The sequence below is a fragment of the Indicator indicator genome, chromosome 16 (assembly GCF_027791375.1).
Source record: "Indicator indicator isolate 239-I01 chromosome 16, UM_Iind_1.1, whole genome shotgun sequence".
NCBI classification, from domain to species: domain Eukaryota; kingdom Metazoa; phylum Chordata; class Aves; order Piciformes; family Indicatoridae; genus Indicator; species Indicator indicator.
Genome location: NC_072025.1, coordinates 1929136 through 1956758, shown reverse-complemented (window position 1 = coordinate 1956758; position 27623 = coordinate 1929136).

Genomic DNA, 27623 nt, shown 5'->3' with positions numbered 1-27623 from the left:
ACTGCTGGAGATGCAGTGAACTCCCTGGAGAGCCACAGCTGCCCTGCATGGCTTAGCTGGTGCAAAGAGCTGCTCTGCCATGCCTGGGCTCTGTCTCAGCCTGTGGGGATGGGCGCTCTGCCACAGCTGCTCTTGGCTCCCAGCTGCAGGCTTCCAGGCCACAGCACTGCTGCCTGGCTGGGAAAGCAGAAATAGCTGCTGGGCCTGGACCCTTCTGAGAGTGAAGATTAGAGCCCAAAGACAGGAGCTGAGGTGTATAGGTGAGGTGGAAGTGAAAAGCATGCAAACATGCAGATAATGGAGGTGCTGGCATATGGCCAACACCTAGCACTGACTGTGTGAAAAGAAGTGAAAATCTCAGGGTACTGCAATGCTGTAATTGTGCAAATTCTCAGAGATTTTGTCCAAGAAAGTACTGAGGCGATCACTAAAAGGCTTAAAGAGATTTGATTTTTTTTTTTTCCCCTGATGGCTGACGTGAGAATGTCTTGACTCTGCATGGTCCAGGATGGGAGCTGGTGTTGTGATGGCAACCAAAGGATTCAGCTTTGTGAAGGCTGCTGAGTCGCTCACATTGCAAATGGGTACCTGGCTCAGAGGGACACAACAGGTCCTTTCTCCACTGCTGATTACCTGGGGAAGATGAGCTGAGATTTCTGCTGGGGATTCTGCCTGTCACTAAATGCTGGGGTCCAGAAAGTTGAAGGAAGTGCTCTATTCAAGAAAGGTGTGGACATGGCACTCCAGGACATGGTTTGGTGGCTGTGGTGGTCTTAAGCTGAAGGTTGGACTCAATGACCTTAAAGGTCTCTTCCAGTCAAAACAATTCTATGAATTGCCCCTGAGCAGAAAACACAGGTGGCCTAAGGACCTGTGCTCCAGCCCTTCCTCTGCTTTACACCTCAGGCTGCTAATTCAGCCAAAAGCTAACAAGAGGCAGCAGCAGTGGCCTTTGGGACAGTCTTGGTGCTGTGCTGCTAGGATCAGCAGGGTCAGCCTGACCACACACACACTTGGCAGGACAGACAGACACTGGAAGGTCAGACTTGGTGTATGGACAAAGACTGGAAATACTGGAAGGTGGAGAGGAGGCATCATCTCAGGGAGGAATAGCCCACTACAGGTTCCTTCTAACTCTCCTTCTGTGCCATCACATCACAGTTTATGCCATCAAATCACCAGCTCATGGCTGGTAATTTGCCCAGTTTGGAGAGGAACACCACATCCCAGCTGGCAGCTTCCTGGCCCTGCCCTACCAGCTCAGCACAAGTGGCACAGATGACAGCTCAAGTCTTGAGGCTATTGAGAAAGGAGGCTGCAAGCTCCTGGGAAGGGAGGACTTTGGCAAGGCAGCCACTCTGCTCAGCCCTGCAGCCTGTGGAGAACATTTCCCTGGCTCTGCAAGGCCAGCATCCCTACCCCAAAAGATGTGTGGGCTCAGGATACTTCTTTTTGAGGACTTAGCAGTTAGTGAAGACTTCAAAGCAAGATCTGCTTAGGGGTACTGAATCAAATGCTGCTTCAGCTTCCCATGGCTTACACCTGACACATTCCCAAACTCCTGCAGAGCTCAGCTCTGTGGTGGGCACTAAAGGAAACTGCTTGACTTACAGAGACACTGAGGTTGGTCTGAGCAAGGTGCTGGGATCTTCTGCAAATGCAATGTTATGTGGGTGAGGGGAGAAAGACTAAAGTTAGACTTTGCAAAAGTTCCCCTCTCGTTCAGTCCCAAAGAATTAACATCCTGGGGAGAAGGGCTTGAGAGTGCTGGGTGAGGAGAAGCTCAACATGATCCAGCAGTGTGCACTTGCAGCCCAGAAGCCCACCAAATCCTGGGCTGCACCCGCAGCAGGGTGGGTAGCAGGTCAAGGGAGGAGATTCTGCCCCACTGCTCTGCTCTGCTGAGACCCCACCTGTAGTGCTGGGTCCAGCTCTGGAGTCCCCAACACAAGAAGGACATTGAACTGTTAGAGTGGGTCCAGAGGAGGCCATTGAGATGATGTGAGGGCTGAAGAACTTCTATGAAGACAGGCTGGGAGACCTGGGGCTGTTCAGCCTGGAGAAGAGAAGGCTCTGGGGAGACCTTAGAGCAGCCTTCCAGTGTTTGAAGGGCAATACAGCAGAGCTGGAGAGGGACCTTTCACAAAGGCATTAGGAAGTAATTTTTCCTCACAAGGGTGGTGAGACACTGGAGCAGGTTGCTCAGAGATGGTGTGGAAGCCCTAACCCTGGAGGTGTTCAAGGCCAGGCTGGATGAGGCCTTGAGCAACCTGGTGGGAGGTGTCCCTGCCCATGGCAGGGGAGTTGGAACTGGATGATCTTGAAGGTCCCTTCCAACTCAAACCATTCTCAGGTTCTGTTATTCTATAAATCTATTGTTCAGTTCCTCAGAGGAGCTGTGTATGGCCCCCAGGCAGACAGCAGTGCCCTCTCTGGGTTTGGACCAGGCCCTCTCGAGCACATAGGCTCCTCCTTAATGCTCATCCAGGAGCAGAAACCATCCAAGAGCAAAACCTCTGAGAGGTTTATGTGCACAGATACTGGCTCGTCGAGCAGGGATGCAGGGAGGGATCCAGCCTGAACCTCTTCCAAAACACGCAGTCAGATCTGATTGCTCTGCTTTGGGCCTGACTCTGGGAAGGGTTCAGGCAGGCACCACAAGAGAGGAGGAGAAGGAAAGGGAAACAGTCCGCTCCCACTTCCCCCACCCCCAAAAAGCAAAGCAGTGTTTCACTTGTGGGGCCCTCAGCCTGCACAATAAACTCGCTGCCTTCCCTCCTCTCCGGCTCACATTGTTCCCTGTTCCTGCAAATTGTTTCCACATTCTGTATAAATAACCCCGGTGCCAGCGAGGGGGAGGGGGCGAGCGCAGGGGCTGGGAGGAAGTCAGATGGGCTTCGTGAAGGGGGTGGGGGGAACCCCAGAAGGTGCTGGAGGATGCCGAGGAGCGGCATGGAGCTGGAGACCCTTGGCTAGGAGGGCAGAGAGCTGCCATCCAGCCCCCGTTCAGACCTGGAGGAAGAAGAGTAAACAAGGGGAAGATTATCTATAATTATAGACAATCATGCTGCTGGGGATAAACAGGAATCAAAAGCAGGGAGGCACTGCAGTCTGGCACCACCCCAAGCACAGAACACGAGCCAGCCAGCGAGAGGCAAAGCTGCTGGAAAGCTCTTCCCTCTGGGGCTGTTTTCAGTTAGCTCGGGGGCTGGGGTTATTTTTTTCCCCCCTTCTCTTTTTTGGCTTGAGGCAATTCCCCCCATAAAGAGAGGAGCCCATCCAATGGGAAACAGAAGCCAAACTGAAGTCAGCAGAATCCTTCTCTGCAACACTAATGGATTACTCTGGGAGAAATGTCAGAAGCTTTTGGGAAGGCCGCAGCCAGCTTAGGTCAGCAAGAGCCCCAGCAGGGCTGTCTGAAGGGAAATGGCTGTCGGAGTGCTGCCGCCGCCGTGCCCACACAGCCTGCCCTCCTTGGCAGGGCATGAAGGAATGGCACACAGGTTCTGCCACAGCTCCTCATAGAATCATAGAATTGGAAGGGACCTCAAGGCTCAGCCAGTTCCAACCCCCCTGCCATGGGCAGGGACACCTCACACTACAGCAGGTTGCTCACAGCCACATCCAACCTGGCTGCAAAAACCTCCAGGGATGAGGCTTCCACCACCTCCCTGGGCAACCTCTGCCAGTCTCTCACCACCCTCATGGGGAAATACTTCTTCCTAACATCCAATTTGAATGTCCCCACTTCTAGTTCTCCTCCAGGCCCTCAATCCTATCACTCCCTGACACCCCAAAAAGTCCCTCCCCAGCTTTCTTGGAGCCCCCTTCAGACACTGCAAGGCCATAAGAAGGTCTCCTTGGAGCCTTCTCTTCTCCAGACTGAACAGCCCCAACTCTCTCAATCTATCCTCATGACTAAAAGCTGTCAGGGCCATCTCAGCTGCCCCTGTCTGGGAGAGCCATCTCTTTGCTGAAGGCCTCTCCTCGCTCTGCTGCCATGCCAAGGCGAAGCGCGAGCCGGCAGCCTGTGGTGCGGGACAGCCCTGCGCTCCCCTCCCGCCCCTCTCTGCACCTGCAGGGGGAACAAGCAGGAACCCAAGCGTGATGGGACCCTCCTCCACCACCTGCCTGCTCAGCAGCTAGTGCCAAGGGAGGCATCTGAGGCCTCGCCGCACGGCAGGGCAGCCACCCCCCACCACCTGCCTGCCTGCGCCGAGGGCCAGCGGCAGGGGCGAGCAACAGGATGCCTGGCTGGTTCTGCTTCCCTGCCAGAGCCACACGCCCCCAGCAGACAGCTCTGCCTTGGCTGATCCTGGGAGAGGGATGGGAAAAGACTCCATGGGCCATGGAAATCACAGCATCACAGTATCAGCATGTTAGAAGTTGGATGGGACTTCAAGAGATCATTGAGTCCAACCCCCTTGCCAGAGCAGGATCACTTAGGGTAGCCCACAGCTGTTAGAGCAATGCCTCCCCCTCTCACAGCCCATCTGCAGTGGACCCCATCAGGAGAACCCTCCGACTGCAAGGAAAAAAAGAAGAAAGGGATCACAGAATGGTAAGGGTTGGAAGGCACTTCAAAAGCTCATCCAGTCCAACCCTGCCAGAGCAGGGTCAGGTAGAGCAGGTCACACAGGAACACATCCAGGTGGGTTTGGAATGTCTCCAGAGAAGGAGACTCCACAACCTTCCTGGGCAGCCTGTGCCAGGGCTCTGTCACCCTCACTGTAAAGAAATTTCTCCTCATGTTGAAGTGAAATCTTCTGTGTTCAAGCCTGGACCTGTTGTTTCTTGTCTTGTTAGTGTGCACCACCAAAAAGAGCTTGGCTCCCTCCACTTGACACCCACCCCTCAGATATTTATACACATTGATGAGATCCCTTCAGTCTTCTCAAGACTAAACAGCCCCAGGGATCTCAGAGATGGCTGTGTGCAGCCAAACAGGCAGGTTCTGGTGCTCCAAGTGCTGTAACCAGCACCGGGGGTGCTGAGCTGTTGCCACACAGCTCTCCCGGAGTGCTTAATAGTGCCTTGGCAAATGGGGGGGGAATGGTGAACAGAGCCAAGAAGCACAACTAAACCAAAGGCAGATGGCCCAGAAGGGCTGGGTTGGTGGTGGCTTTATTTTTTTTAAAGGAGGGACTTGGGGGAATTTAAACAAGAAAAACAAAAGAAGCCTCCTTCGCCCTTCTTTTCCTTCCCTTGATGCCTCTGGAGAGTTAGAGGGAAGGCAACATCATGAGGAACAAAGGACAGCAACCTCAGATGGTGACAGAGGGAGGATTGTTTAGCAAGGCAGTGTAAAAAAGCTCTCTCCCAGGCACTATTTGAAATCCAAATAGCTTACAGCCCTCTGAATTCTTAAGCCATTTTCCTGATCTTTCAGCTGTTCCTCATTGAGAACACAAGCAGCTATTTCAAAGCACAAAAGCAGGGAGGCAAAATAAATATGTATTTAAGAAATCACCCAAGCTGTGGTTAGAATCTGCCTAACAGCAGAGGCAGCAGGGCATGCTCCCAGGCTCCTCCAACATCCTCCTTTCAGCACAGGTGCTCTAAATGTCTTTACTCCTAAGGAAACAATGTGGATTTCAAAAGGGAAGCAACATGAGCTTTAGGGCACCATTTTCACTATGAGGTGAATGCTGTTCCCTGCCTATCTGGGTGCAGTATTTTGTATATTTTCTGTCAATTCAGCACTGGGGGCATTTTTCCTACAGGATTTCTTAAGAATGACAAAGCCTTCACCAGTGGTGGGTACCTGTGTGTGTGTGTGTAAGTGCAAGATCTTCCTATTAGCCAATGTAGAAACTGTTTGGGCACCATCTGGTGACATCAGTCTGAGCATAAACCAGGAGTCATGTCACCAGAGAATGGCTCAGGTTGGAAGGGACCTCAGAGATCATCTACTCCAACCCCCCTGCCATGGGCAGGGACACCTCTCAACCAGCCCAGGTTGCCCAAGGCCTCATTCAGACTGGCCTTGGATATCTCCAGGGAGGAGGCAGCCACAGCCTCCCTGGGCAACATATTCCAGTGTCTCACCAGCCTCAGACTGAAGAACTTCTTCCTCAGCTCCAGTCTAACCCTGCTCTGCCTCAGCTTCAAACCATTCCCCCTTGGCCTGTCTCTGGACACCCTTGGGAAAAGTCCCTCTGCAGCCTTCCTGTGGGATCCCTTCAGGCACTGGAAGGCAGCTCTGAGGTCCATCTCGAGCAGCTCTAAGATCCCTTTCAAGCCGCCCTAAGATCCACCTCAGGCAGCTCTAAGGTCCATGCCAAATCTGCCAGAAACAGGTCACCAGAAAGAGAAAAGGGACTAGAATTGGGGAAAATAGACAGTAACAGGTTAAAAAAGGCATCTGGGGTCCAAGTCTTATCTGCTCTGAATTTACATTGACTCCCTGAGGTAATATTTAAGCAATCTGCTCCCATGCCAAGTTACAGAAGCTACTTCCAAACATCCCAGACGTTGGTGTAGAGAGCCAAGAATAAAAACAAGATAAGAGAACCATCCCCAAAATAAGGCCCCCATGGCCTTCAACCACGTGCCCCCACATGCCATGCTGGATGGCAACCAGGGGCAGAGGCTGAGCAATACAGTGAGAAAGCACAAGTGAGGCAGGCTGACAGAGCTGCAGAGAGCACAGGCTCACAGCATCACAGCATCTTAGGGGTTGGAAGGGACCTCCAAAGATCATCAAGTCCAACCCCCCTGCCAGAGCAGGAGCATAGAATCCAGCACAGGTCACACAGGAACACATCCAGATGGGGCTGCAAAGGCTCCAGAGAAGGAGACTCCACAACCTCTCTGGGCAGCCTGTTCCAGTGCTCTGGGACCCTCACAGTGAAGAAGTTCCTCCTCATGCTGAGGTGGAACCTCCTGTGCTGGAGTTTCCATCCATTGCCCCTTGTCCTATCCCAGGGCACAGTGAGCAGAGCCTCTTCCCTCCCTCTTGACCCCCAGCCCTCAGCTATTGATAGACATTGATCAGATCCCCTCTCAGTCTTCTCCTCTTCAGCCTAACCAGCCCCAGAGCTCTCAGCTTCTCCTCCCCAGGCACTGCTCCAGTCCCTTCAGCATCCTTGGAGCCCTCCCTTGGACTCTCTCCAGCAGATCCCTGTCCCTCCTGAACTGGGGAGCCCAGAGCTGGATGCAATATTCCAGGTGAGGTCTCAGCAGAGCAGAGCAGAGGGGGAGGAGAACCTCCCTGGCCCTGCTGGCCACACTCCTCTGAATGCCCCCCAGGACCCCATTGGCCTTCTTGGCCCCCAGGGCACACTGCTGACCCATGCAGAACTTGTCCACCAGCACTCCCAGGACCTTCTCCCCAGGGCTGCTCTCCAGCAGATCCCCTCCCAACCTGTCCTGCTGCAGTTGATTCTTCCTTCCCAGGTGCAGGACTCTGCACTTACCCTTGTTGAACCTCCTGAGGCTCCTCTCTGCCCAGCTCTCAGTCTGTCCAAGTCTCTGAATGGCTCTGAATGAATTCAGGTGTCTCAGCCAGCCTCCCTCACCCACTACACTTTCTCTTTCATTTACAGGTGACCAGAGAGGGGAGAAGGGTACAAAGCACTCCTACTCCTGATGGAGTCAACAATGAAATGAGGTTCCTGGGCTCCTGCAAGCACAGATGAAGATCAATCACAAACCCCCAGCACAGGCCCTGGGTGTTATTAGAAAGCAAGAATTAAGTTTTATCAAGACGGGAAGAGCAGATCCTCAAGGGAGAATGGATTTCATAAGCAATCAGCAAATCCTTCTCCAGGCACCTCAGTTTGACTTGCAAGGCAGTGAGGAAATCAAAAGAGCTACTACCTAAAGAGAAACAGGCAGCGAGTGCTCCCAGCAGGCATCTGAGGAAAGCCCTCGGTGGGATACCACACCAATCCTTTCTTGCCTCTCCCTGCTTTCCTCAAGCAAAAAGGGGGGGAAAAAAGACAGAGTGAAAAGAAAAAAGAGAAGGATGTCCTCAGCACTGCTTGGTTTTGTCCTGCAGAACATGCCTGTATGTGCTGGAGGAAGGTTTCCATCCCCTTGTCACAAAACCTCTGCAGCTGGCTGCGTTTGTTGGCTACCTCAGCTCGGGACAGCGACCTCAGACTGACACATCGGTACAGAGCCCTCCAGGGACCCAGGGCTGGAACAGTAGCTGCTGAAGGTCAGCAGAGGCCAAACTCAACTGCATCTCACTTCTGGTAATCCCATCTTGGATACTGGAACTTGGCCATGGGGAATGAAAACATGACCAAAACATTTCTTTATTCCAAGCCTGCCTGGCTGCCAAAGCCATGCTTTGGAGCACTGCCCTGCAAATCCTCCTCCTGGCAAAGCCAACAATTGAAGGGACACGGAGTAAAGGGGATTTTTCCCCCAGGTCCTTGCTGGTGGTGCTTGAAATCCATGAGAAGTGGCGGTGCTCTACATCCTGGAGAGCACTACTGGTTCTTAAAGCATCCAAGTGCATGAGCAAATAAGAGAGAGGAGACACTACTCATGGGTCAGGGTGGAGACCACTGGTTAGAGAGAGACTTGGGGAAGTGCTGCACCCATCATCAGCTACTTCATCACCAGGGAGCTCTCTCAAAGACACCACTCCCTGCTTAGCTGCTCAGGAGGCCAGATGTATAAAAATGGCACCAAGAATAGCTGCTTCCCCCTTTGCTGCCCCCCACCCCTCTGCTGTTCCCACCACTTCTTCATTAACTATTTCCATGCCTCAGGAAAGAGCTCAGGGCTGAGAGCAGCACCTCAGGTCAGGGCTGCTGGGCACAGGCACCTTCCAGTAGGCTGCCAGTAATGAATGCAGCAGGGGGAAGACCACATTTTGTTTAATGACTCAAACCCCTCTGATTCAGGCTTCTGAGGGGCTGTTAGAAGCTGTGCCATGAGGAACCTCAAGACGTGAACTTCTTTCTATTTAATAATAGATGGCATCGATCTCTTCCCATGGAGGAACTTCCCTGAATACCTTTTTCTTGCTTAAATCTTTTGTTACAAATACTGATTATTCATAGAAAACCCAAACCCCAAAGATCTGACAAAAATGATTTTACCACAAGTTGGGATTTCTGTACCAATGCAGCCCCTTCCAAAAAGCTTCGACCGTTTTCGCCGTGCAGGGATTGTTAGCAGAGGAGCAAATCTGAGGGCCAGTTTTTAATTAACCCACACCAGTGAGTATGCAAATGCAGAGAACTGCATGTCAGATGAAACCACTCACCCCTAAACCAAAACCACATCTGCAACAGGGGCTACAGACAAATAGCAAGCAGAAAGGATTCTGATTTCAGCATGTAAAAGAAGCAGATCAATCAGGTCAGTTTATCTCAAGGTTCCTGAACAGTCACAGAATCACAGCATGGTAGGGGTTGGAAGGGACCTCTGAAGATCATCCAGAGCAGGATCACCTAGGGCAAGTCACATAGGAACATGTCCAGGTGGGCCCTGAAAGTCTCCAGAGATGGAGCCTCCACCACCTATCTGGGCAGCCTGCTCCAGCACTCTGCCACCCTCAAAGTCAAGAAGTTCCTCCTCATGTTTAGGTGGAACTTCCTATGTTCAAGTTTCTGCCCAGTAGCAGGCAGTGTGAGCTTGCAGCCCAGAAGGCAAATCCCAGCCTGGGCTGCATTCTAAGCAGTGTTGGCAGCAGAGCCAGAGAGGTGATTCTGACACTTTGCTCTGCTCTGCTCAGACCTCACCTGCAGTACTGTGTGCAGGTCTGGAGCCCTCAGTACAGGAAGGACATGGACCTGATGGAGAGGGTCCAGAGGAGGCCATGGAAAATGCTCAGGGGGTTGGAGCAGCTCTGCTGTGAGGACAGGCTGAAGGAGCTGGGGGTGTTCAGCCTGGAGAAGAGGAGACCTCATAGCAGCCTGCCAGTACCTGAAGGGGGCTACAAGAAGGCTGCAGAGAGACTGTTTGCAGAGGCCTGCAGGGACAGGACCAGGGACAATGGCTTCAAACTAGGGCAGAGCAGATTGAGATTGGATGTAAGGAACAAGTTTTTCACTATGAGGGTGGTGAAACACTGGAACAGGTTGCCCAGGGAGGTGGTTGAGGCTCCATCCCTGGAGACATTCAAGGCGAGGCTCAACGAGGCCCTGAGCAACCTGATCCAGTTGGGGATGTCCCTGCTGAGTGCAGAGGGGTTAGACTGGATGAGCTTTGGAGGTCCCTTCCAACCCAGCCCATTCCATGATTCTCTAAGGCAGACCAATCCAGTCCTGCTGAGAAAACAAGCACAAGGGTGAGCCCTCCAGGTAGCAGCAGTGGCTGCACGGGGCCTGGTCCATAGATGCCAGCAATGGTGTGGGCAGGACCTGGAGCTGTGTGGCAGGAGCCCAGAGCTGGGTTACAACAGGCAGAGGAGAGGTCCCCAGATTACAATAAAGCAGCTTGAAGGTGACAGATCTCCTTGCTGAAGGTGATGAAATTCCACACAGCATGCTGCAAAACAAGGGCTGGAGCTCAGCCTGCAGAGAGGGAGGCAAAGCCTCAGACAGCACCCGGGGAGGTTTCTCCTCCTCTCTTCACCCTGAAATGGACAGAGAAGCCCTGGAGTGCCCAAGGTGAGGGACAGGCTTCCTCTGACAGGCAGAGCTGCTGCTGCTTGTGAACCAAAGCTCAGCATCCTAGCTGTATCAGCAGTGGTGTGGCCAGCAGGAGCAGGGCAGGGACTGTCCCCCAGTACTCAGGGCTGGTGAGGCCACACCTTGAGTCCTGGGTTCAGTTTTGAGCTCCTCACTCCAAGAAGGACATTGAGGGGCTGGAGTGCATACAGAGAAGGGCAACAAAGGTGGGGAAGGGTCTGGAGAACAGGGCTGGGGAGGAGCAGCTGAGGGACCTGGGGTTGTTCAGTCTGGAAAAGAGGAGGCTGAGGAGAGACCTCATTGCTCTCTACAGCTCCCTAAGAGGAGGCTGCAGTGAGGTGGGGTTGGTTTCTTCTCCCTAGTGACAAGTTACAGGACAAGAAGAAATAGCCTGAAGTTGCCCCTTTAGGTTGGGCACTAGAGGAAAATTCCTCACTGAAAGGGTTCTCAAACAGCCCCCAGTGCTGTTAGAACACACCCCCAGCAAAGGTTTGACCCTCACTGCCTTTAACTCATCCCTGCTTTGCTGCAGATGCTCTGTGGAAGGGTTCAGTAGGGCCAAGGATCATCTCTTGTGGTTGAGCAGAGGTTCAGCGTGGTCTGGCTGCTGCCTCCAACCAGCCTGCTTGAAATGCAGGAAAGACTCAGCAGCAAAGATGTGAAAGAAGAAGAAAACCAAAGCCTGAGACCAAACTAGCAATTAGACCAGCCCTGGAAGGTATTTAAGTCAAATCAATCCAGACAAGAATTTCAGTCTCAGGGCTCTCGTGCCCACCCTTCTCCCATCCCTCCCCTCCCACAAGCCAGGGCTGAGATCCAGCACTGCTGTCTGCTTCATCAGAACATGCAAGAACTGTAGTGACAAGGCGTCTCCGAAGATGCTTTATCAGTTTTGCAGAGTCCCAGTTCATGCTCCTCCCAGGGAGCTATTTCCATACTGATGTATTTATTCACCTCTCTTCAGCAGCCTTGCCCCCTGAGATTAAACTGTTTTATTTACAAAGACATTGGGGTTGCAGCTCCTAACAAGGAAGTCAGCCAAGACACAACATTGCCTGTGCTTTCAGACTGAGGTGTGAACAGCCAACCTCGGCCCCGACAGCGATTCAGGGGCAAGCCAGAGAAGGGGGGAGCCTGCTTGAACCCCATCCATGCAAAGCAGTCAATAGCTGCTGGAGCTGGGGGAAATGGATTGGGATGGTGAGAGGCACAAATGTGCAGAAGGGCAAGTTAATGAGGCAGCAGGAGGAGGAGTGGTGGATAAAACCTGGAGGAGGATCTGTGCCAACTGGGCTCACCTTAAAAGGTTGATGCTTCAGAGCAGTCTGTGTTCCTCAGGAACCTGCAGGCTCTTGGGAGTTGCTCCTGTTCCACCTCCCACATCAAAGTCACCTATTCAAAAAGAGCAGAGCTGTTCCTCACCCAGGAATGCACTTGGAGGAAAAGGAGGATGGGAAGAGAAGACAGAAATACCTTGTGAGCTGGAAGTCAGCTAAAGGTCATTTCAGAGAGAGAAGCTGCAGCCCTGCTGCTGATGTGATGCTCCAGGGAAGGTGCTAAAACCCTTTTCCCTGGGCAGATCTCCATGGAACATCTCTTGTCCTTCTTCTCTCCATTGGGCTCTGAGCAGCCTGCATCCCTCAACACTCCCTTCTCAGTCACACTTGGTGGTGCCTCTGAAGGGCAACCTTCAAGGTGATATTCGTGCACTGAGGTCATTGGCAGTGTGCCAGGCTGTGGATGGTGGAGACACAGCATCATGGGAGAACAATGCACTGGCTCCTGCTCAAAGCCTGGCAGTTCCTGGTCTGGCCCCTGTGGCCATCACAACTAAACCCTGGCGCTCACCCATCCCACTATCAGCACTGGATCAGAGCCAGAACAGCTTTAATCAGAGCTCAGGGATCTGCAGCAGGCAGATACCCACAGGTGTGCAAATCTGTAACACGTGTTCCTCTTAGAATCACAGAATTGTCAGGGCTGGAAGGGACCTCAAGGAGCAGCCAGTCCCAACACCCCTGCCATGGGCAGGGACACCTCACAACACAGCAGGTTGCTCACAGCCACCTCCAGCCTGGCTGCAAAAACCTCCAGGGATGAGGCTTCCACCACCTCCCTGGGCAACCTGTGCCAGGCTCTCACATGGGGAAGAATTTCTTCCTAATTTCCAATCTGAATCTCCCCACTTCTAGTTTTGCTCCATCCCCCCCTGTCCTACCACTCCCTGACACCCTCAAAAGTCCCTTCCCAGATTTCTTGGACCCCCCTTCAGATCCTGGAAGGCCACAAGAAGGTCTCCTCAGAGCCTTCTCCTTTCCACACTGCACAACCCCAACTCTCTCAGCCTGTCTCCAAGGCACAGCACCTCCAGCCCTCTGCTCATCCTCGTGGCCCTTCTCTGGACACCTTCCAGCACCTCCAGATCTTTCCTGTAATAGTGGCTCCAGAACTGGACACATTACTCCAGGTGGGGTCTCAGCAGAGGGGAGTGGTTCCTCTGCCTCCCACCAGATGAAGAACCTCCATCAGAGCATTTTAGGCTTCCTTCCCCACCTGTGTATTTAGTCTGGTATCAACCTGGCAGGCTGTTGCCTCTCGCTGACAGCTCTCTCCTGCAGTGCCAGCATTTTCCTCAGCATCCCTGACATTTCAAATGTGTATTTAGAGACCTGGATGGGTATTTCAGTTTGAAGCTCTCTAACTCAGGGCTGTGATATAAATACTCTGCACCACCTGCCCGTGGGGCTGTTGTTGCAGAGCGAGCTCGTGCCGCTGCCTCTCGTGGAACAGGCAGCAGCAGTGCAGGGAGGGAGGACTGAAGAGCACTCCAACCATCTTAACAGTCATAGAGTCATAGAATAGAATCACAGCATGGGCTAGGTTGGAAAAGCCCTCTGAGATCAAATCCAACTACCAGCCTAACATCACCGTGGCCATCAAACCACATCCTCAAGTGCCATGGCCACACCTTTCTTGAACACCCCCAGGGGTGGGGACTCCACCACCTCCCTGGGCAGCCTCTTCCAATCCCTGACCAGTCTTGCAGCAAAGAAAATTTTCCTCATCTCCAACCTAACCCTCCCCTGGCACAATTTCAGGCCATTTCCTCTCCTATCACCTGAGACTAGGGAGAAGAGACCAACCCCCACCTGGTTCCAACCTCCTTTCAGGGAGTTGTAAAGAGCAATGAGGTCTCCTCTCAGCCTCCTCTTCTCCAGACCAACTTCCCCCAGGTCCCTCAGCTGGCCCTCCCCAGCCCTGTTCTCCAGACCCTTCCCCAGGCCAACTTCACCCAGGTCCCTCAGCTGCTCCTCCCCAGCCCTGTTCTCCAGATCCTTCCCCAGCTTTGCTACCCTTCAGCCCTTGTCTCCCTCTCAATTCTCACCCTGATCTTTTGCATAGAGCTCTTGCCAGGCTAATTAATCAGAGGTGCAAGCTCAAGCATTAATTGCAACCATGAATCTTTTTTTTTTTCTTTCTTGGTCTGCTCCTGGCCATTTCTAGCCAATGGGAAGGCAGCTGCTGCTGTTACTTTAATAATGATTATAAATATAAAGGCAGCAACATGCACTCCATCCTGTCGGCATGAAAAGGGCCACGGTGTTTGGCCTGCAGCATTTACAATCTGCTGCTGATCCAGAGGAGTGATGGATGCTCCTCCCTGACAGCCTCAAAGTGTGTCCTGAATCATTTTAATCCAGGAAACTTCAGGAAGGTGTCAGGTAAAGCACAGGGGTGAGCAATCTGACGCCCACGGTCAACAGGGCGAAGAGGAGCCTGAGGGGTGAGCTCATTCCTGTTTATAAACACCTAAAGGCTGAGTGCCCAGAGGCTGGAGCCAGGCTCTGCTGGGTGATGCCCAATGCCAGCACAAGGGGCAATGGTGGAAACTGAGGCATAGGAAGTTCCATGGAAACAGGAGGAAGAATTATTTCCCTGTGAAGGTGACAGAACCCTGGAACAGGCTGCCCAGGGGGGTTGCAGAGTCTCCACTCTGGAGATATTCCAGACTCACCTGGATGTGTTCCTGTGTGATCTGCTCTAGGTGATCCTACTCTGGCAGGGGGGTTGGACTGGATGATCTCTCAAGGTCCCTTCCAGCCCCTGACATTCTGTGATTCTGTGAACACAGAATCATAGAATCAGTCAGGGTTGGAAGGGACCACAAGGCTCATCCAGTTCCAACCCCCCCTGCCATGGGCAGGGACACCTCACACTACAGCAGGTTGCTCACAGCCACATCCAGCCTGGCTGCAAAAACCTCCAGGCATGAGGTTGGGCAACCTGTGCCAGTGTCTCACATGGGGAAGAATTTCTTCTTAACATCCAACGTGAATCTCCCCACTTCTAGTTTTGCTCCATCCCCCCCAGTCCTATCACTCCCTGACACCCTAAAAAGTCCCTCCCCAGCTTTCTTGGAGCCCCCTTCAGATCCTGGAAGGCCACAAGAAGGTCTCCTGGGAGCCTTCTCTTCTCCAGACTGCACAACCCCAACTCTCTCAGTCTGTCCTCACAGGAGAGGAGCTCCAGCCCTCTGCTCAACCTTGTGGCCCTTCTCTGGACACCTTCCAGCACCTCCAGAGCCTTCTTGTATTAGAGGCTTCAGAACTGGATGCAGTACTCCAGGTGTGGTCTCACCAGGGTGGAGTAGAGGGGGAGAATCACCTCCTTGGCCCTGCTGGCCACACTTCTCTTGCTGCAGCCCAGGCTCTGCTGGGCTGCAAGTGCTCACTGCTGGCTCTTGTTGAGCTTCTCATCCACCAGCACCCCCAAGTCCAACTGCTGGCAGTGCTGCTGGGGGAGCTTGGGTTATGAATGTGTGATATGGCTGAGGTGCATCAGGTGTCCCCCCACAGCCTAACCCACCCTCATACACAATGCCTGCCTGGGTTCCAGGCTTGACAGGTCCAGGCAGAGGGTTCAGGACTGAGGTTCAGTGTCAGCCTGGCAGAATGTACTCCAGGAGAGGCTTCTGGTGCTGAGGAAAGACAAAGCCAAAGCTACAAAGAGAGCTTATTAGGTAGAAAACAAAAGCTGAAATGTGACCAGCTCTAAACCATAGAATCATAGAATGGTTTAGGTTGGAAGGGACCTTGAAGGTCATCTAGTTCCAACCCCCTGACATGGGCAGGGACACCTCCCATGAGCCCAGGATGCTCAAGGCCTCATCCAACTCGGACTGGAACACCTCCAGAGAAGAGGTATCCACAACCTCCTTTGGGCAACCTGTTCCAGTGTCTCACCACACTCACTGCAATGAATTTCTTCCTAATATCCAGTCTCAATCTCCCCTCTTCCAGCTTATTTCTGCCCCCCTCACCCACCACGTGTCACCCAAACTCCAGTAAATATTCCCCTTCTTTGCTAGCACCGAGGCTGGGGAGAAGAAGAAGCAGCAGCAGCTGAAGGAGAGCTCAAGGTGAGCTCCTGTTATTTACTGCAAGCTGATGAATAAGCAAACCCCCACATTATGTTTTCCTACAGGACAGCAAAAGCTCTGGGCTGCTTAACAGCCTGGTTAGTTGTTCTTTTTCCCCCTCCTGGGGTGCATTTTACAGGCTGTGCCAGCAGAACACAGCACCACTGTTAATTGTTCCCTGGCACATAAAACCCATGGTGCTCTCCTTCTCCATCTCTGCAGCTCCAGCAGATCAAACGGGAAGAGTGGGAAAGTCACCTACCAAGAGAAAGCTTGGGAGAATACATGGGGGGGGAAAAAAATAAAATAAATCCAAAAGGATTTCTGGTGGTTAGGGTTTTTTTCTTTAAAAAGAAAAATAATCTCATCTTGTTCTGTTCCAAAGGCTGCGTGGAAGCTGCTGGGCAAGTCGGGGGGCATTGAAGGGAAATTGGCAGGCAGCGACCTGGCTGCTTTGCCTTACTCTGAGAAAATCCACTCCGGGCTCCTTGAATGAGGGTAGGAATCCTTCGTCTCGTCCTGTGTTTGCGCGGAAGCGTGAAATGGATCCTGAGCGTTGCTCTTCGGCCACTCTTCACGATGCGAGAACAAGGAGGGCAGGAGACCCGCGGCGAGAAGCGGGGGCCGCGGCGGGAGCCGGGGGCCAGCAGCCGTGCCGGGAGCCGGGAGCCGGCGGCCGCCCCTGCGCCTGGGCTCCGGCGCTGCGTTCACCGCAGCCAGGCTGCGCACAGGACCGAGCCCAGGCACAGCTCTCCGGAGAGGAGGCAGCTGAAGGGAGCTCCCTCTAGGCTGGGCTCAGTGTGACCTGACAATGCTTTGGGCAGCCTATCCCCCACCCCTGCCTGCTTCCCATTATTATTTTTATAGTCAGGAATAAGCATTTTATTGGCTTCATTCACCTCCTGTCAGAGGACAAATCAACAGCTGGGAATACAGCAAGTCCCAGAAGTTGCTGACCTAGTGAGACCCAGTGGAGGAGGAGATGCTGAGGAAGGTCTCCATCCTTCCTCCCATCCCTGAGGGCCCTTCTTGTTATCTTCCCAGCCAAAGTAGAGTGTTGTAGCCCCACCTCACCTTTGCTGCCTGCCTGGATTTCAGAGCACCAGGGTCGTGGGAACTCTGCTGGTTGGAGGAGAGGGGCAGGAGGAGCTTGGTGAGAAGCAGGGTGTCCTGCTCCTGGATGCATAGAACTGATAGTGAGGGGCTGCATCTCTTCCCAGGGCTGAGGCAGGCCACTGCAGGGGGAGGAGGTTGGACAGCTGGATCAGAAAGGAGCTGTGGACCATGTGCAGTGCATGGCCTGTGAAAGAGGGCAGAGGGGCTCAGCTCTCCCTCCTCCCACGTGCCTTTGCACTTGCACAGGACTCAGGAGTCATGCACAAAGAGGCATCACTTCAGGAGATCCTTCCTGAAGGGTTGTTGATGGTTTCCTGCAGGTTAGAGGATTTTGAGGTCTAGCAGAGGACTGACCAGAGAGGAACACATTTTCATTTACTTTGGTGCACGTTTGCCTTGTGATAAAGCTCAAGTGATAGGAGCCAGAGGCAAGTTCTGTTCTGCTGGGAGATGAGCCCATGTGCAGCTGCTCCAGCAGGTCCAGCAGGTTCCCCTTCAGATCCCACAGTGGATCTCTTGAGCCCCCTTTTCCCACAGGCCCCACCCTGACTTCTCCCTCAGGTCTGGGTGGCTTGGTTTGTTCTGGATTATGGTACCTGTCTTTCAGCAGCTTGGGTTTTCTTTGCTCCTTGTCTCCTAGATTCAAGCTCCAGCCAGTCAGTCAGGGCAGTCGCTCTCTCTTCTCTGCTAGAGTCTTCTCTGCATGTTTTGGGTTGGGTTTTTTTGCTGACCACCCCTATGGGAAGCTCCCCCTGTTCCTGTGGCCCTCTCCTCCCTCCAGTTGCTCTCCTCTCCCAGACTGCCTGCTGCCCAGCTCTGTTATGCACTCTCTTGCCCACATCCCTTCCTCAGGCTCCCTCTACAAGCTTTTCCCAACCTCTACCTCAAGGCAGCATCTAACCAAGGATGCTTTGTGGCTTCAGCTACTTTTGTCACCTAGTGCCTGAGGGGGCTTTGCACCGTGGTGCCCACAGAGAGAGCAGAGCAAGTTCCCCCTTCCTCCTGCCTAGAAGTGGAACTTCAGGAGGAGATGGTAGCAAGGGCAGATGGGGGACAGCTTTTCCCTCACGGTGCCAGAGCCCAGCTGAGCCAACTGCCCTCTTGCTCTTGGCATTGGAATCATCTCCCAAGGGAAGCAGTTGATCCCCCTACATTGGTCAGTTTTAATACTCAGCTTGCCAGGGTGCTGGACCAGCTCATTTAATCTACACTGTCACCTAGCAAGGTTGGACTTGATGATCCTTGGGGTCATTCTGTGCTTCTTCTCTCTGAAGCAGCAAACCCTGCGTGCCACAAGGACACAGATCCTTGTAGCTCTCAATGGTGCCAGCTGCCTGCAGCCTGGTCCCAGCCTGGCCATCTTCTCAAACACCCTCTCAGGTCCCCAGAGCTGGGTATCTTTGGTTGTCCTCAGTTCCAGATCTGCACATGTAGAGAAAGGGTCCCGGCTGAGCTGCCTAATCAGATGCCCACTCATGTGAGCAAATGCCACCAGTGGGAGCTGAGGCATCATAATCCAGCCCATAACGGTCCTTTAAAGACATTTCAGCAGCTCAATTAAGTTTCCACTTGTGTGTTTTCTTTCCCCCCCCTTTGCTTTCATGGCCATTTAAAACAAAGTGAGCCGATCACGGCGGTGTGATAACCACCATTTAATTCCCTTCCCACGGCTCCGCAGCTCCTTCAGCGGTGATTCAGCGGCAGCAGGGGGAGCGTTAGGGGGAGGGGAGGTGGGAGCTGCCCGCAGGGACGCCAGCTCACAAAGCCTGTCACTTGAGCTTTATCACGAGGCAAACGTGCACCAAAGTAAATGAAAATGTGTTCCTCTCTGGTCAGTCCTCTGCTAGACCTCAAAATCCTCTAACCTGCAGGAAACCATCAACAACCCTTCAGGAAGGATCTCCTGAAGTGATGCCTCTTTGTGCATAACTCCTGAGTCCTGTGCAAGTGCAAAGGCACGTGGGAGGAGGGAGAGCTGAGCCCCTCTGGCCTCTTTCACAGGCCATGCACTGCACATGGTCCACAGCTCCTTTCTGATCCAGCTGTCCAACCTCCTCCCCCCCTGCAGTGGCCTGCCTCAGCCCTGGGAAGAGATGCAGCCCCTCACTATCAGTTCTATGCATCCAGGAGCAGGACACCCTGCTTCTCACCAAGCTCCTCCTGCCCCTCTCCTCCAACCAGCAGAGTTCCCACGACCCTGGTGCTCTGAAATCCAGGCAGGCAGCAAAGGTGAGGTGGGGCTACAACACTCTACTTTGGCTGGGAAGATAACAAGAAGGGCCCTCAGGGATGGGAGGAAGGATGGAGACCTTCCTCAGCATCTCCTCCTCCACTGGGTCTCACTAGGTCAGCAACTTCTGGGACTTGCTGTATTCCCAGCTGTTGATTTGTCCTCTGACAGGAGGTGAATAAAGCCAATAAAATGCTTATTCCTGACTATAAAAATAATAATGGGAAGCAGGCAGGGGTGGGGGATAGGCTGCCCAAAGCATTGTCAGGTCACACTGAGCCCAGCCTGGAGGGAGCTACCTTCCCTTCTTACGTCCTCTTGCCTGTATGAGCAATAGCCCTGACATTAAACAGCTGGATGCTGTCTGTGCACAGGCAGAAGTATTCCTCCCTTCCTGCCAAAGGGTCTCTCTTACTCACTCTGCTGACCTTTTCCTGCTGGCAGTGCCAGAGCCCCCAGCCATGACCCTCCTTCAGAATCCATTGCACTGAGTCAACCCCACCATGAGTTCAGGACTCAAGGCCAGGGGTCTGCAAACCAGAGCAGCTCAGATGTCTCCCTGAAGGCCAAGTCACCCTCTTTTAATGACAACTCTTCTGCCTTTAGCTCTGCAAAGGAGAACTCCTGTTGCCATGCCACAAACTGCTGCCCTGCTGCCTCATCCCTCTCTGCCCACACATGTCCGGGCTTTCAGCTCTTATGTAGCTCAAGACCAAGTTCTGAATATCAATGCTCTCCTTCCTGCTCTGCTCTACCAGCCTGGGGCCATTTGGCCAAAGCACTCTGAGTACTTCTGAGATGTTGAGATCATTTCTGCACAAAGAGATTGGCTGCACAGCTGCTGGCAGAAGAGCTGCTTCTGGCCCTACCTCCCACATCCACCCTGCTCCTCTTAGGAAGCTCTGCAAAAGGGGCAGCTCCTACCATGCCAAGCCCTCCCAGAGCCAGGTGACAGCAGCTCTGAGGCTAGAGTTAGAGAGCAAAGGGGATGATCACAGACCAGTTCCTGGGGTTGCAACTCTCATAAGCTGGGATCTAAATGAGCTCCTGGGCTGCATCCATGCAAGGTCCTGAACAATCCCCAGAACTTGAGGGAGGGCAGAGGTACTTCTCTGCCACACTGCTGCCTTCCCAAGGTTTAAGACGTGCCAGGGGAGTTTTTAGGTTGGATATCAGGAAAGCTTTCTTTACTGCAAGAGTGGTCATGGATTGGAACAGGCTGCCCAGGGAGGTGGTGGGGTCCCCACCCCCAGAGGTGTTCAAGAAGGCTGTAGATGTGGTGCTTCAGTTTAGTGGTCATGGTGGTTGGGTTACAGTTGGACTTGATCATCTTGAAGGTCTTTCCCAAATGTAGTGATTCTGATTCCCCATTCACAGCACTTACAGGGTGTAGAACTCCCTCAGTTTTCCGTGCTAGCCTGAGTACTGCAGAACAGGCCCAGCACTGCTGTGCTGGGAACAACAGCACTTACCTGTGGACACCTCAGCTGGCCCTGGATAACCTTGCAGATCCAGCTTGCCCCATGGCAATGAGAGCAGCCCTGCTCCCTGCTGAGATCCAGGCTGGTAACTGAAAAGAAACATCAAACCCCTGTGGTGCATGAACACTTCTCCAAGGTGGGCACTGCTGCAAGGAGACTCTCCATCTTGCCCTGCTCCCTGTCCACATGATGGCATGAAGCAAAGCTGCATTACCGTGGTGAGCTGCAACCCAGAAGCTACTCTTAGATAACTCATGATGCCAGGACCAGGACAGTAATGCCTTCAGCCCAGACACTGCTGCAATCTGCATGGGAAAAGTTTCTGCTGAACCTCTGAAGGCCAAAGAATTAATCACTGATCTAAACCCCAGCAAGTCACCTAGAAACCACAGGCCATGAGCTGGTTACCCTTGTGCAAACAACCTGGCACCAGCCCGTGATGCACACACCTCTGCCTCTGACATTCCTCTTTTCCCAGGGCTCAGCCCCAGTGGCTGCTGTGACGGACTGGGAATAGCCGTCTAAGCTGGAAAGCATTCCTGGAAACTGGCAGCTCTTCAAAGGCATATTCACTGCATGGGGGTGCTGGAAGACAGCCATCTGAACAGGAGCCAGCAGGGTGCTCAGGTGGCCAAGAAGGCCAACAGCATCCTGGGCTGTGTGAGGAATCATGTGGCCAAGAGGAGCAGAGAAATGATCTTCCCCCCCTACTCAGCACTGCTGAGGCCACACCTTGAGTCCTGTTTTGGGCCACTCACTCCTAGAAGGACATTGAGGGGCTGGAGCAGGTCCAGAGAAGGGCAATAAAGCTGGGGAAGGGTCTGGAGAACAGGGCTGGGGAGGAGCAGCTGAGGGAGCTGGGGGTGTTTAGTGTGGAGAAGAGGAGGCTGAGGGAGACCTCATTGCTCTCTACAGCTCCCTGAGAGGAGGCTGCAATGAGGTGGGGTTGGGCAGAATGAGAGGCAATGGCCTGAAGTTGCCCCAGGGGAGGTTTAGGTTGGAGATGATGAAAACTTTCTTTGCTGGAAGAGTGGTCAGGGATTGGAACAGGCTGCCCAGGGAGGTGGTGGAGATATTCCAAACCCGCCTGGATGTGTTCCTGAGTGATCTGCTCTAGGTGATCCTGCTCTGGCAGGGGGGTTGGACTGGATGAGCTTTCGAGGTCCCTTCCAACCTCTAACATTCTGTGATTCTGTGGTGGAGTTACTGTCTCTGGAGGTGTTCCAGAAACCTGTGGCCATGGCACTTGGGGCCATGGTTTGATGGCCATGGTGGTGTTGGGTTGCTGGTTGGACTGGATGATCTCAGAGGTCTTTTCCAACCCAAACAATTCTTTCTTTCTATGATTCCAATAGCCACAATCCAGTAAACATGCAGCAGTACTTCCGGGTAAAAACACCTGGGAGAAAAGGAGAGTGAAGCTGCTGTGTTCAGTGCTGTTATCAATGATCTGCAGAACACAACATAAATCCTTGTTGTGGTGAAGTCTGCAGATGCCAACAGTGTGGGAGGCAGGGGCACAACAAGCAGGACTGGACTATGGATATACAACACTCAGGAATAACTGACAGCTGGCCAAGCTCCAGTGAAACATGATTTGAAAAGTCAAATGCAAGGGGAGACATCTGAAAGCAGAAAGGCAGCTTGCACTTAGAGGATGCTGCCTTGGGAAGGAGCTGCTTTGAAAAGGACTCAGAGGGCATCACAGAAACCTGGCATAGCCCTAAAGCTGCCATCCCTTGGTGTTTAGGAGGAGCAAGTCACAGAGCCCAGCAGGAAGTGTTCCTTCTTATGCACAGCTGTGCTGGGAAGCTATGTCCAGGCTGTACTCTGCCTTCATGAAGAAAGAGAAAATCCAGAAGTGAGAGATGACCCCGGAGCTGGGAAACAGAAGCTGCCCAGCATGCTCCCAAAGGAGCCCCGAGCCTGTCAGATTATCAAAGACCTGGATGAGACAGGATCTGATCGTGCTACAGGCACTGAAATGGGGGAAGGGAACTTTCTGGTACCACCACGATTTCTCCCAAGCCAGCTACAAAAGCTGGCAAGTAGAAAGTTAACCTTAAAATAAAAGTTAACAGAGAAAGCAGTGAAGGCTGTTCAGAGCTGCAAAAACCTGCCAGAAAGAGAGGTGAAGTCATGAGCTTAAGCTGCTTCTCAGAAGCTGCCCTTTAACTCACACCTCCTGGGGGTAATTACAGAGGTGCTTGGACTAAAGGTGGCCGTGCTAATCCGGAGATCACCAGAGTGGAGCCCAGCTCTTGGCCAGACTGCTGGGAGCAGGCCTTTCCCTGCTTTGGAAGGAAGGAGGCAGGGATCTGGGATGTAATGTGGAAACGCTGGGGCAGCCTGAAAGGCTTTTCCTAGCTGCCTCCAGCTCTGCAGTGTGCTCGGGGGGGGGACTCTCACACCCTGTCAGTTACACGGCCGTCTCCTCCCGAATGAAGCAAACACAGATTCCCTCCTGCCGAGCTGAAAATCTCAGTATCAGTTTCTCCAGTCCTCACCAAATCCTCACCAGTCTGGCTCTGGAGAAAAGGCATAAAGAACCCCTGTCTGCTCCTCCTTACAGCTGGGGAGCTGCACAGCTATCAGTGAGGTTTCAGGGTGTAACAGAGCAGAAACCAGCTCAGCATGCTCATCTTCTCAAGCTAAGTCTGTCCTTCTGTTGGGGCAGATTAGCTCCTCGCCCGCATTTCCCCCTGCGCAGCGCTGCCAGCCCGGCCGCGGCGAGCGGCGAGCAGCGAGCAGCGGGAGGCGCCGCTCCATCCAGCTCCGGCTCCCGGCTCTCTAACACTGCCGCCTTTTGTTCTCCTGGTTCCTGCCTGATCTCCCCAGCCCCTCTTACAGCCCTCCTTCAGGGCCCCCCTCCTAATGTCACTCCATAAAACAGTGCACAGCTTTTCTTCTATCCGCCCCGGAGCTGGCATCCGAGCGCCAATAAAGAGGCAGCAGGCAGCAGGCTGGCGCGGAAGGGACTTCTTTCCATCCCTCCCTTGGTTTTTGCTGGCTGGACTCTCAGAAGTGAAAATCCATCTTCTGCTTGCATATGCAGGGAACACTTTGCCTTGGGCAGGGTGATACAAGGACTGCATTTTCTCCAGGAAAAAAAAAAAAAATATGAATGCATTGCAGAGGATCAGCTGCTAAAGCTAACCTGACCTCTACGTCTTCCGGCCAGTTCCTGCCACGGCTGGGGGGTGAGCTATACCTCTCCCCACTCTTGTTTGATGCAGTGCCCCAGGCAGCACATCATCTCTTGGCTCCTAAATCCAACACCTTCAGTGGGAACCAGGCAATTTTCTCACTTGCAGACTGAATCTGGAGTGAAAGTCCCAGACAGGAGTTCCCTTGGTGGATCCAAAGTCTGTCCAGACAGTGCCATCCCTTCCCGCAGGGGCAACAGCAATGCCAGCCATGGAACAAGAAGCTTCCTGATGGAAGAGGATTGCTTCCCTGGAACAAAAGCACTTCAGAGTGAACATGTCCTCAAGCCAATAAAGCAGGCTGCCTCTCTTCAAATTAACTTTCCTAACAGAATCACAGAATCAGAGGATGTTAGAGGTTGGAAGAGACCTCTGGAGCTCATCCAGTCCAACCCCCCTGCCAGAGCAGGGTCACCTAGAGCAGATCACACAAGAACACATCCAGGTGAGTCTTGAGTATCTCCAGAGTGGGAGACTCCACAACCCCCCTGGACAGCCTGTTCCTGTGTTCTGTCACCCTCACAGGGAAATAATTCTTCCTCCTGTTTCCATGGAACTTCCTATGCCTCAGCTTCTACCCACTGCCTGTCATTAGCTGTTCCCAGGGATGAGAGGCTGCTGTGACCACCTTCCTGCAGGCTCTTCTGTAGCTGTATCAGTGTTTGTTTTACCCTGGAGCAGGACAGCCCCTCCCAGGTGCCTCTCTGCATTAGGTCCCTGCTGCAGGATGGGATTTGTTCCAGACAAAGCTCAGCTGCTCTTGAATCTTCCAAGCCCCGCGGCCAGATCAGACCTATCCCAAGTACATTCCCCACAACACATCCAGCAGACCATCACCAAACACTCTGCTCACCAGATCTGCTCCTACTGCACCTTGCTGCTTCCCAATGCAAGTATAACCACTCAGAAGTCTCTCTCTGCATCTGCTTATGTCCCTGCCAGCCCCCAGGATGCTTCCTGGACACTCCTTGGCTGGAGGAGTCACCTGAAGAAGTCTCTCCCACTGCACTCTGTGGGTGTTCTCCAGCAGGAGATGGAAAGGGGTATGGCTTGGAGCTCACAGCTCACCCTGCTGTCTTTCAGCATAGCCTTCAGAGGTGTGAAGGGTCAGGGCCAACAGACAAGTGCCAAGAACCCCTCTGCCTTCCCAAAGGGAAGAGAAAGGGAAGAAGGGAGACAAACTGATGGGGTGGGAAAAGAAATGAACCAGCTGGGATGGAAAGAACAATGTCGTGGGATAGAGACACAAACAAATATGGAACCCAACCCCTGATAGCAGTGAGGGCACCACTGGCACCACTGCTGCTGGGGGCAGGCACTGAGGAAGGCTCAGACTGGACTCAGCAGCAGATGGGAACTAGATTCAGGAGCTGGATTCTGGAACTGGCTTCAGGAACACAGGGATGGGAAGGGAAGGCAGAAGGGACAGAGTCCTGCTGGGACACCAGCCAGGGAAGAAGAGGCTTGACCCTGGTGATCTCTCGGCTTGCTCCTGAAGATGCCCTCCATGGGCTGCAATCCCTTGGTGGGCAGTTGAGGCTCACCTGTCCTGTCTGCTCCTCCCCACAGCTGCCACCTCTGCCCTCCTGCCCCCCAAGGTTGGCAGAAGCTGTGGCAGTGCCCTTGGTGTGCCCAGGAGCAAGTCTCAGGCAGAGCCTTTCTGCAGCCCAGCCCTTGGCAGTGACTCTCCCCAAGAGCTTCTCCCTGCCAGGAGCAGCCCCTGGCTGTGCCAAGCTGCCCTGAGCTTCAGCAAGTGCCTGAGTGAGCAGAGCCTGGGCTGGGCAGGGCCAGCACTGAGCAGAAGTGGCTCTGCTCAGCTCAGAGCAGTACAAGAGGAGTCTTTTCCCTGGAAGCCTGGCTTGGCCCAGCAAGCTTTACACTCCTGTAGCTCAGTGGCAGGCTCTGGATCAAACAAGCTGGGGCTGAAGCTCAGTAGGGCCCAGGTGTTCTCATGGCAGAGGCAGTGCAGTAAACAGAGGTCAGCTGAATTCCCAGAAAGAAATCAGCAGGATCATTAGGGGTTAATAATTATTTTTGCATCTGATAAGTTACTGCAGCATTAATTTCCTGCAACTTGTTGTTTGGTTTTTTTTTTTTCCCTTAGCTGTGGTGTGCAGGACCAAACTTCCTGTGAGCTCACCTGGGGTGGCTTACCTCAGCTGCTCAGGTGGCAGCTTGTGCAAGCCCTGCTGGCTCAAGAGTTGCTTTCCAATTAGTGTGTAGCTGTGGTGTGATGAGTAATCTTGGAGAGGGAGAGGGAAGCTTTCATTTGCCTGCCCTGCAAACAGGCTGCTGGGGTTTGTAATGAGCCTCAAACAATTGCAGCTCTTACCCAACCCAAATTAAAGGTAAGTGGCTGGGGGTCAGAGCTAATTTCACTCCACAAAAGGTATCATTAAATTCTCCCACTATGGTTGATGGTGAACTGGCAGTGAGAATGAGTTACACCTTCTGCATGGGCATTTCACAGAGCCATGGAACTCTGTTGGTTGGAAAAGACCTTTCAGGTCATCCAGTCACACAGGCTCACGGGATGGTAGGGATTGGAAGGGACTTCTGGAGATCTTCCAGTCCAACCCCCCTGCCAGAGCAGAACCATAGAATCCAGCACAGGTCACACAGGAGCACATCCAGACAGGTTGGAAAGTCTCCAGAGCAGGAGACTCCACAACCTCTGGGCAGCCTGTTCCAGTGCCCTGTGACCCTCACAGTGAAGAAGTTATAGAATCACAGAATCAAGCAGGCTGGAAAAGACCTCAGAGATCACCAAGTCCAACCTATTACCTAACCCCTAACCCCTCCTGACAACTAAACCCTGGCTCCAAGTGCCACATCCAAGCTTGCTTTGAACACCTCCAGGGATGGTGACTCCACCACCTCCCTGGGCAGCACATCCCATGGCCAATTACTCTTTCTGGGAAGAACTTTCTCCTCACCTCCAGCCTAAACTTCCCCTGGCACACCTTGAGACTGTGTCCTCTTGTTCTGTCCCTGCTTGCCTGGGAGCAGAGCCCAACCCCCACCTGGCTACAACCTCCCTTCAGGGAGTTGTAGAGAGCAATGAGGTCTGCCCTGAGCCTCCTCTTCTCCAGGCTGAACACCCCCAGCTCCCTCAGCCTCTCCTCTCAGGGCTGTGCTCCAAACCCCTGCCCAGCTTCATTGCCTTTCTCTGGACATGTTCAAGTATCTCTGTGTCCTTCTTCCTCATGTTGAGGTGGAACCTCCTGTGCTGGAGATTCTATCCATTGCCCCTTGTCCTATCACAGGGCACAGTGAGCAGAGGCTGTCCCTGTCCCCTCCCTCTTGACCCCCATCCCTCAGCTATTGATAGACATTGAGCAGGTCCCTTCTCAGTCTTCTCCTCTCCAGACTAAACAGCCCCATTCTCAGTCCAACCATTCTCCAACTCTACCAAGGCTGGGGTTAACCCCTGGCCCTCAGCACCACATCTGTCCTGGGAACACCTCCAGGGCTGGGGATCCAACCACCTCCCCAGGCAGCCTTCACCAGTCCTTGAGAACCCGTCAGGGAAGAAGTTTCTTCTAAACCACCAACCTAAACCTGCCCCCCAAAACA